We start from the raw sequence: 9684 nt of genomic DNA on the forward strand, positions 1-9684 counted from the left end.
AGTCTAGTGGTCAAGTAGAATTGAGTAATAGAGAGCTCAAATTAATTTTGCAAAAGACTGTTAATAGATCTAGAAAGAATTGGTCCAAGAAACTTGATGATGCATTATGGGCCTATAGAACTGCATATAAAAATCCTATGGGTATGTTGCCGTATAAAATGGTTTATGGAAAAGCATGTCACTTACCTATCGAACTAGAACACAAGGCATATTGGGCTATTAAAGAGCTCAATTATGATTTTAAACTTGCCGGTGAGAAGAGGTTATTTGATATTAGCTCACTCGATGAATGGAGAACCCAAGCCTACAAAAATGCCAAGTTGTTTAAAGAAAAAGTTAAAAGATGGCATGATAAAAGGATACAAAAGCGTGAGTTTAATGTAGGTGATTATGTATTGCTATACAACTCTCGTTTAAGATTTTTTGCAGGAAAAATTCTCTCTAAATTGGAAGGTCCTTATGTTATCGAGGAGGTCTATCGTTCCGGTGCCATAAAATTCAACAACTTCAAAGGCACAAATCCGAAGGTGGTGAACGGTCAAAGAATCAAACATTATATCTCAGGTAACCCATAAATGTTGAGACCAATGTTATTGAAATTGTAACCCCGGAGGAATACATAAGGGGCACTTTCCGGAATGTTTCAGACTCTGAAAAGGAATAGGTATGTGGTACGGTAAGTAAACCGACTCCAAAACAATTTTTAAGTCAATATTTCTCCGTTTTGGAATATTTAGAAAATTAGAAAAATAAGAAGCAGTCCGGGAAGGACATGAGGGTGGAGGAAGCGCCCTACCCTCCTAGGCACGCCCCCCTACCTAGTGGGCACCTCGTGTGCTTTTCGGACTCTGTTTTCTTACACGACACATATTTTGGTCGGTAAAAATTCATTATATAATCTCCCGGGGGTTTTGACTCCCGTATCACGCAATTATCCTCTGTTTGTGTTTCAAGTTGTTGCTGCTGCAGATTAGAGCAAGATGTCTTCGCAAGAGTCAGTAGGGGAGAGCCGGGTGTCTCATCCGGCACCAAGATCAATGACAAACAACAATGTTGACCTCTTTGGGCCAGCACCGGAGGAAGAGATGGAGGCTGACTTGAAGAGGATAGATGCCATGGAAGAGGATCAAGAAGTCACTTCCCGCTTCCGAGCTGGATTCACACTGGGAGAACTGCAAAGCTCGGATATTCCAAACTCGGTTATCCCTTCCAATGTTAGATTTCTTTCTTATGAGAATATGAAAAAGAGTGTCACTGGTTCTCCCACAGCTATGCAGCACCCTTGGGTGCAGGGAGCTTTGGCTGTTACAGGAAAACTCCGAAAGGAAATAATGGACCTCAAGTAGCATGTCAATAAGCTCGAGGAGGAGAATCGTATCCTGAGGGGAATCATCGCCAAGAATATCACATCACCATCCCCGAAAAGAGAGACATAATCACATGGGTATGGGCACTCCCCTTGGCAACTGCCAAGCTTGGGGGAGTGCCACGGTATCGTATCACCATCACTTTTACCTTTACCATTTTTCTTAGTTCGATCCTTTTGATAATATTTTGATCTAGTAGAATAAAAGTTCTTATTATGATCTAGTTGTGAGTTTTGCTTTATAATTCCTCTATGTAATCGAGTCCGTGAGCTATATAATAAAGATTAGTGTTGAGTCAAGGGCTTGATTATTTTGCCATGATCGTAAGGGAATAAAAGAAAAGAGAAAGAAATAAAAAGAAACAAAGAGATCATGTGAATCTTATGGAGAGTAATGAGCTCACATAGAAAAAGTATGATGAATAAAAGTTGTTGAGAGTTGACAAACATAGTTTTGGTCATCGTTGCAATTAATAGGAAGTAATAAAGAAAGAGAGGTCTTCACATATAAATATACTATCTTGGACATCTTTTATTATTGTGAGCACTCATTAAAATATGACATGCTAAAGAGTTGACGTTGGACAAGGAAGACGACATAATGGGTTATGTTTTCTTACATCTGAGATAAATTATATTGTCATGGATCATCCAACATGGTTGAGCTTGCCTTTCCCCCTCATGCTAGCCAAATTCATCGCACAAAGTAGAGATACTACTTGTGCTTCCAAATAACCTTAAACCAGTTTTGCCATGAGAGTCCACCATACCTACCTATGGATTGAGTAAGATCCTCCAAGTAAGTTGTCATCGGTGAAGCAATAAAAATTGCTCTCTAAATATGTATGACTTATTAGTGTGGGAGAAAATAAGCTTTATACGATCGTGTTATATGGAAGAAATAAAAGCGACAGACAGCATAATAAAGGTCCATATCACAAGTGGAAAAATAAAGTGACGTTCTTTCACATTAAGATTTTGTGCATCCAACCATAAAAGCGCATGACAACCTCTGCTTCCCTCTGCGAAGGGCCTATCTTTTACTTTTATCTCCTACCTTGCATAAGAGTCATGGTGATCTTCACCCTTCCTTTTTACACTTTATCCTTTGGCAAGCACAGTATGTTGGAAAGATCCTGGTATATATGGCTAATTGGATGTGAGTTTTCATGAACTATTATTGTTGACATTACCCTTGAGGTAAAGCGTTGGGAGGCAAAACTATAAGCCCCTATCTTTCTCTGTGTCCGATTAAAACTCCATACCCATAACTATTGCATGAGTGTCAGCAATTGTGAAAGACTATATGATAGTTGAGTATGTGGACTTGCTAAAAAGCTCTTATACATTGACTCTTTCCTATGTTATGATAAATTGCAATTGCTCCAATGACTGAGATTATAGTTTGTTAGTTTTCAATGATGTTTACGATTCATACTTGAAATTGTGATTGAATTATTACTCTAGCATAAGAAATCATATGACAAGAATTATATAAGTTGCTATTCTAAGAATGATCATGATGCCCTCATGTCCGTATTTTATTTTTATCGACACCTCTATCTCTAAACATGTGGACATATTTTTCGATTTCGGCTTTCGCTTGAGGACAAGCGAGGTCTCAGCTTGGGCGAGTTGATACGTCCATTTTGCATCATGCTTTTATATCGATATTTATTGTATTATGGGCTGTTATTACACATTATGTCACAAAACTTATGCCTATTCTCTCTTATTTTACAAGGTTTGCATAAAGAGGGAGAATGCCGGCAGCTGGGATTCTGGGATGGAAAAGGATCAAATATTAGAGACCTATTATGCACAGCTCCAAAAGTCCTGAAACTTCACAGAAGACGTTTTCAGAATATATAAAAAATACTCAGCAGAAGAAGTTCACCAGGGGGGCCACACCCTGCCCACGAGGGTGGGGGGCGCGCCCTACACCCCTAGGCGCGCCCCCTGCCTCGTGGGCCCCCTGGTGGCCCTCCGATGTCCATCTTCTGCTATATGAAGTCTTTCGATGAGAAAAAATAAATCATAAGCCATCTTCTCGGACGAAACTCCGCTGCCACGAGGCGGAACCTTGGCAGAACCAATCTAGGGCTCTCATGGAGCTGTTCTGCCGGGGAAACTTCCCTCCGAGAGGGGGAAATCATCGCCATCGTCATCACCAACGCTCCTCTCATAGGGAGAGGGCAATCGCCATCAACATCTTCATCAGCACCATCTCCTCTCAAAACCCTAGTTCATCTCTTGTATCCAATTCTCGTCTCCAAGTCCGGGATTGGTGCTAGTAGGTTGCTAGTAGTGTTAATTACTCCTTGTAGTTGATGCTAGTTGGTTTAATTGGTGGAAGATCATATTTTCAAATCCTATATGCATATTAATACCCCTCTGATTATGAACATGAATATGCTTTGTGAGTAGTTACGTTTGTTCCTGAGGACATGGGAGAAGTCTTGCTATTAGTAGTCATGTGAATTTGGTATTCGTTCGATATTTTGATGAGATGTATGTTGTCTCTCCTCTAGTGGTGTTATGTAAACGTCGACTACATAACACTTCACCATTATTTGGGCCTAGAGGAAGGCATTGGGAAGTAATAAGTAGATGATGGGTTGCTAGAGTGACAGAAGCTTAAACCCTAGTTTATGCGTTGCTTCGTAAGGGGCTGATATGGATCCATATGTTTCATGCTATGGTTAGGTTTACCTTAATACTTTTGTTGTAGTTACGGACGCTTGCACTAGAGGTTCATCATAAGTGGGATGCTTGTCCAAGTAACGACGGTACCCAAGCACCGGTCCACCCACATACCAAATTATCAAAGTACCGAACGCGAATAATATGAACATGATGAAAACTAGCTTGATTATATACCCATGTGTCCTCGGGAGCGCTTTTCTCTATATAAGAGTTTGCCCAGGCTTGTCCTTTGCTACAAAAAGGATTGGGCCACCTTGCTGCACTTTATTTACTTTTGTTACTTGTTGCTCATTACAAATTATCCTATCACAAAACTATCTGTCACTACTTGTTTCTGTACTTGCAGAGAATACTTTGCTGGAAACCGCTTATAATTTCCTTCTGCTCCTCGTTGGGTTCGACACTCTTACTTATTGAAAGGACTACGATAGATTCCCTATACTTTTGGGTCATCACTCGGCTTCTTCACTACTCTTTCATCTTCATTTTCATCCAAACCACACTGCATTCACATTGTTTTAACCTCTTCACATCCTCCTGGAGTAATTCCAAAGACCCTTTAAATAATCATCTTCTTAAATTAGACTAGCCACTAATCCCAATTCTCCTAACCATAGCCCTCCGGTTCAGCTGTTCCAATTGGCAAAAGAGATCGAGATGCAGGTTAATAGTGTCCAACATGTCCTCGTTGAAGGCTCGTTAAGCATAGTTGCCATAGTCACCGACCACCCAAGGGTTGTTCGGAAGTGGATCAACAATGTATCCAACTCCCTCCAAAAGGTGGCGATGAAGGTCATCGGTCTCGATGTAGAGTACACGGAGCATGCCACTGGGAAGATCCAACGCGCCACCATCCTTCAGCTATGCCTTGAAGATGATGTTTTGGTGTACCACATCATACACGCGCCCTCCATACTAGGTTAGCTCCATGATTTCCTGTCTCGGGAGGATATATACTTCTGTGGGGAAGGCATCGAAGGGGACAAACAGAAGTTGGCGCCGTACAACCTTGATTTGAAAAGCATCGCTGATGTACAAACCAAAATAAAAATTCCTGTAGAAGATTGTGATAAACCGACACCATCCCTATTCGACGTAGTAAATTTTGTGCTCGGAACAAATCTTCAGAAGGGTGACGAGCGCTGGCATTAAGGTCATCTGGATGGGAGAATTATCCCTTGATCTATGAGCAGATAAAATATGCTCCCCTCGATGCCCGTGTGAGTTTCAAGATAGCTCCAAGGTCCAGAGAGCTTGTTGCGAAGCTGTCTCCCACAGAAAATGAGAACCAGAAGAAGAAGAAGAAGCTGCACTAGCAGCAGGGCATTGTGGATGGATGAACTATTTCCTTCTTGTAAAGAAATTATTCCCTCTTTGTGTATATTGATATAGATCGACTATTACGATGGTGTGCATGTCTTTGAAACAAGTATTAGCGTGGGTCTTGACTATAAGGAACTATTTATCCCCCTAGCGTTCTCTACTACTACTCCTTCTAGTGATCGGTATGCAATGTATGTGTCCGTAGACATGACAGCCTCTCCATGGAAGTTCAACTACGGCGACCATCATGTTTCATCCATTGCCACTCGCGATTCCCACGACGCCGCTCCAACACACGGCACCACGTCCCCCAGTGTGCGCCTCACCCCTGTCGGCCGCACCGCCCCTTTGCCTTTGTGTGCTTGACATGTGGGCCAGCTGAAATGTGGCGAGCATCAAGTTTCTACCACATCCACACGCGATTCCCATGACGCCGCTCGAACCCATGACACCACACATCTCCCGACCTGGGGCTCAACCCTCTCGGCCCCACTGCCCCTGTGCCTTCGGTAGCATTACATGTGGACCAGTCACCTATTGGGTACACATGTTATTGACTTAAAGGTAGGTGTAGTAAGGCGCTGAAGCTCACTCCCGAGGGCCTCGAGAGGGAAATGTAACTCCTACGCCAGGCCTTGTGGTGCTACCGCCGCACGAACTCGTGCCAATCTCAACATGTGATGGGGAGCTTTAAATTTGAATTTGTAACATATAAAACGAAAAAATTCAAAACAACTAAACTAGGAGAGAGGGAGTATACCGTAGGATGTGTCCCATACGAAACAAGTCCCCTGGTTTGTCACCGCGAAGATGTGGTTAGAAAGGAGCATAGCTTCTTCGTACTCGTACGACAACAAATCGTCCCCAGACAGCATGGTCCACCTTTGACCGCCATGTGCAAGGTTCGTGCTATCTTCTTCAATCCCACCGTGGTTCCATCGTACCGATTAAGGTGGTGGCCCGTTGCATGGCTGATCCCAATGTTGGACAAAGGTTCTACGGGAACGGTGTCACCGTTGTAAACGTTTTGCAAATTGATGTTGGTTCCCTCTAAGGGAGTCCTGGATTAAGGGGTCCTCGGGCGTCCGAACTATGTAACATGGGCTGGACTAATGGGCTATGAAGATACAAGACAAAAGACTTCCTCCTGTGTCTGGATGGGACTCTCCTTTATGTGGATGGCAAGCTTGGCGTTCGGATATGTAGATTCCTTCCTTTGTAAACCGAATCTGCACAACCCTAGGCCCCTTCGGTGTCTATATAAACTGGAGGGTTTAGTCCGTAGAGGCAATCACAATCATACATGCTAGACATCCAGGGTTTAGCCATTACGATCTTGTGGTAGATCAACTCTTGTAATCCTCATATTCATCAAGATCTATCAAGCAGGAAGTAGGGTATTATCTTCATAAAGAGGGCCCGTACCTGGGTAAACATCGTGTCCCCTGTCTCCTGTTACCATCGACCCTAGACGCACAGTTCGGGACCCCCTACCCGAGATCCGCCAGTTTTGACACCGACGTTGGTGCTTTCATTGAGATTTCGCTGCATCATCACCAGAAGGTTCGATGGCTCCATCAATCATCTACAACAATGCTGCCTTGGGGGAGGTTTTCGTCCCCGGTCAGATCTTTGTGTTCGGCGACTTCGCACTACGGGCCAACTCGCTTGGCCTTCCAGGGCAGATCGACAGCTATGCCCTAGGTCACCAGATTAGTTTTGGAAATCTAGATTGTGTCACTGATATCCGAGGAGACTTGATCTTCTAAGGGTTTACGACCCCTACTTCTGCTCTGGCCTTAGATCCAGAGCGCATCACCAGGTCTGAAGACGGGATTACTAAGTCCACCGGACTATGTGCGGCCACTAAACCTAGCACGGGAGAACCGAAGGAAGTAGTGCCGCTGGCAACCATCAGGAAGCCAGACTCTTCTCCGAACACTGGCTCCGAACCCTCGGAGTCAGCATCATGTGAGCCCAGCCGAGGAGTTTCCCTCCCGCCGTACTCCACGGGTTTCCTCCCCCTAGTCAAGCCTCACCTTTAAGCGAGGCTCTGGACTTGATACGATCCTTCGTCATTACAGAGGAGGAATGTCCGAACTACGCCCAGCCCGGACTAGGGGCTGAAAGGGGGGAATTTTACGTCCCACCCACCTCACACTTCATAGACACAGTCGAGGACTTAACTGACATGCTCGACTACGACTCCAAAGACATCGACAGTATGGACGATGATGTCGGAGAGTAGCAGGCTGAAAACCCGCCGTTTACTGGACGCTGGACGACCACCTCTTTGTATGACGTGTACATGGTGGACACACCCAAAGAGGGTAGCGGCGATGATAAAGAAGATCCAGTCGAGGATAAACTTCCTGAGACACAGCAAAAGCGCGACGTCAGCGGCGCCGCTCTAAATCACGCCATGGAAAAGACAGCGACACCAGCACAGGAGGCAACAATATTACAGATGATGCCTAAGACAAAGAAGAACCCGTCGAGCTGACCTCCGAACAGGACGACTGGGAAGATGGGTAAGTTATCCCCGATGAACAGGCTGAAAATGAAGACTCGGGGGACAATAATTATCTTCCTCTCTCCGAGGATGAGGTGAGCCTCGGCAACGAGGATTTTATCGTGCCTGGGGAACCTCTCGAGCAGGGGCGCTTTAAGCGCCGACTAATTGCCACTGCAAGGATCCTGAAAAAGAAGCAACAACAGCTTCAAGCTTCAAGCTGATCAACAGAGGAGCAATGTACTAATGTCTTGACAGTCGAGGAATCAGCCTCGAATGCCCAACCAAAAGTTACCCGAAGTGTAAACTGCTACCCCAATTTGACGACAAGGCCCTCGAGCCTGCACCATCAGCATGTAATGCGGCTGACCGACCACCTTGTGGCCGGGACAAAACAACAACTCAAGCCGAACACCAACCCATACTACCTCACCGTAAAGGTAGAGATGTAATAGCTCGTGGATATACATATGACCTGTGGCAAGACCTGGACAGTAGAGCAGGTCTGACCAGATTGATCTACGGATCGAGGGGGCGTGCCCCGAAGCGCGATGACGGCTATCTAGCCAGACATGATAAGCATAATCACGCCCGGGCCGAAAACCGCAGACGGACTCCATCCGAGCTACGTCACGACTTGGCCCGATATAGAGGCGCCACACACACCCTCTGCTTCACCGATGAAGTAATGGAGTGCGAATTCCTAGAAGGGTTTAAACCCGTGTATATCGAATCATATGATGGAACAACAGATTCCGCGGTATGGATTGAGGATTTTCTTCTCCATATTCATATGGCCCGCGGTGATGATCTTCATGCCATCAAATACCTCCCACTAAAACTCAAGGGACCAGCTCAGCACTAGTTGAATAGCCTGCCTGAAAACTCCATTGGCAGCTAGGAGGACTTGGAAGACGCCTTCCGCGACAACTTCCAAGGTACATACGTCCGACCTCCCGATGCCGAGTTCAACAGCCCGGAGAGTCAGCCAGGAAATTCTGGACTAGGTTCCTAACTAAAAAGAACCAGATCATCGACTGTCCGGATGCCAAAGCCCTAGCAGCCTTTAAGCATAGAATCCATGACGAATGGCTCGCCCGACACCTCGGCCAGGAAAAGTCGATGTCCATGGCAGCCCTCACGGCACTCACGACCTGCTTTTGCGCGGGCGAAGATTGCTGGCTAGCCTGTAGCAACAATAGTTCAAGCGAACCTGACACCTCCAAAGCCAGAAATAGCAATGGAAAGCCCCGCTGCAACAGGCACAAGCGTCGAAACAATGGTGATAATACCGATGACACAGTGGTTAACACCGGATTCAGTGGCTCCAAATCTGGCCAATGGAAGAAGCCATTTAAAAGGAACAATCCAGGCTCATCAAGCTTGGACCACATACTCGATCATCCATGTCAGATCCACGGCACCCCCAACAAACCAACCAATCATACCAACAGAAGTTGTTAGGTTTTTAAACAGGCCGCTAAGTAAAATGCCAAGAACAAGGAGAAGGGGTCGCAGAGTGAGGACGACGACGAGGAGCCCTGTCCACCAAACATAAGGGGACAGAAGAAGTTTCCCCCGAGTTTAAAATGGTGAACATGATATATGTTACCAATATCCCCAAGAGGGTGCTGAAACATGCACTTTGGGACGTCTATGCGATAGAGCCAGTCGCCCCAAAATTCAACCCATGGTCATCTTGTCTGATCACCTTCGATCGCAGGGACCATCCGACCAGTATTCATCATGGCAGTTCAGCCGCACTGGTCCTTGACCC

The sequence above is a fragment of the Triticum urartu genome, chromosome 6A (genome assembly GCF_056163025.1).
Source record: "Triticum urartu cultivar PI428250 chromosome 6A, HENAU_Tu73, whole genome shotgun sequence".
In the NCBI taxonomy this organism is placed as follows: Eukaryota; Viridiplantae; Streptophyta; class Magnoliopsida; order Poales; family Poaceae; genus Triticum; species Triticum urartu.